This window comes from Silene latifolia, chromosome 6, assembly GCF_048544455.1.
Source record: "Silene latifolia isolate original U9 population chromosome 6, ASM4854445v1, whole genome shotgun sequence".
NCBI lineage: Eukaryota > Viridiplantae > Streptophyta > Magnoliopsida > Caryophyllales > Caryophyllaceae > Silene > Silene latifolia.
In genome coordinates this window covers 107,919,742-107,921,114 of record NC_133531.1, presented here as the reverse complement: position 1 = coordinate 107,921,114, position 1,373 = coordinate 107,919,742, and the positions used below count along the sequence as shown (strand labels likewise).

General features: G+C 39.4%; 1 non-coding gene across 1 annotated transcript; it reads left to right on the top strand.

The window, feature by feature from the left end:
* Positions 1-797: 797 nt before the first annotated feature.
* Positions 798-904, top strand: LOC141589371 (small nucleolar RNA R71). Its single transcript, XR_012520313.1, has one exon. It is a non-coding gene; the product is annotated as a small nucleolar RNA R71 (small nucleolar RNA).
* Positions 905-1,373: the final 469 nt, after the last annotated feature.

Here is a 1,373-nt window from a genome sequence, read left to right as displayed (position 1 = left end):
GAGAGCTTGAGGATGCTAGTTGGGTCATTTGGGTTTCCAACATTTTTGTGTGGGCTAGGATGTTGTTGATGGTTATGTCTTTTGCTTGCCTATCTTTTTGCATTTGAGTGAAAAATTCTTGTTGATTCTTTTGCATTTGGAGGACCGCTTTTTGAACATCAAAACCTTGGTCATTTTGTTGGTTGTATGGAGTTTGATTTTGATAACCTTGGTTTTGGTTGTAAAAGGGTCTTTGATTTTTGTTTCTCATGGGAGGTGGGGTGTATGTTGGTTGAGGGTTTTGAACATTTTGTCTTTTGTATGAGATATTTGGATGGAATTTGGTGTTTTCATTGTAATAGTTGGAATAAGGGGTACCACTTTTGTGTGCTTGAAAAGCATTCACTTGCTCATTTGTTCCCCTACATTCACTTTGGTCATGTCCCAAAGTTCCACAATTCTCACATATCCCACTTGAGATTGATGAAGATGCCACCATGGCATTAACATGATGCTTTGGTGATTTTGAGGCTTCTTCAAGCTTAGCCACAGCCTTCTCAAACTTCAAGTTGATGGTATCAATATGAGCACTAAGTTGAGCACCCAATTGAGTAATATAGTCCACTTCATACTTTCCTCCTCTAGTAGCCTTGCGGGGTCTACTATATTGTGAATTATGGACCGCCATTTCCTCAATCTTATTCCAAGTTTGATTATCATCAACTTCGGTGAACATACCATTTGATCCCATGTTGAGAATGTTTCTTGAGTCTTCATAAAGACAATTCCAAAATTGTTGTACCAAGAACCACTCGCTAAGTCCATGATGAGGACATGAGCGACAAGTTCTTTTGAATCTCTCCCAAGCTTCATACAAAGATTCTTTGTCCCTTTGCTTAAAACCCGTAATTTGAGCTCTTAGCATGTTAGTCTTTTCCGGAGGATAGAATTTTTTGTAGAAAGCTAGAGCCAACTTCTTCCAAGAGTCAAATCCAAGAGCGGCCTTATCAAGGTTCTTCAACCATTGTTTCGCGGTACCAATTAGAGAAAAAGGAAATAAGACCCATCAAATTTGGTCTTGAGTCACTCCAGTTTGGGAAATCGCATAACAATAGTCACAAAAAGTCTCCATGTGGGAATGTGGGTCTTCACTAGGCATACCCCTAAATTGGCTTCTTTCGACTAATTGGATAAATGCGGATTTTGCAATAAAATTTCCGGTTAAGTGTTGTGGTGTGGGAGTTCCATTGGGTAGGTTCTCCTCGGTTGGTACGGAATGTGATGAAAACTTAGGCATTGTGGGTTGATTGTGTGGTTGATTTTATGTTGGGTTCTCATCACCTTCTCTTGCAAAAGGGTTGATGAACTCAATAGTATTTGGTTGAATATCTACA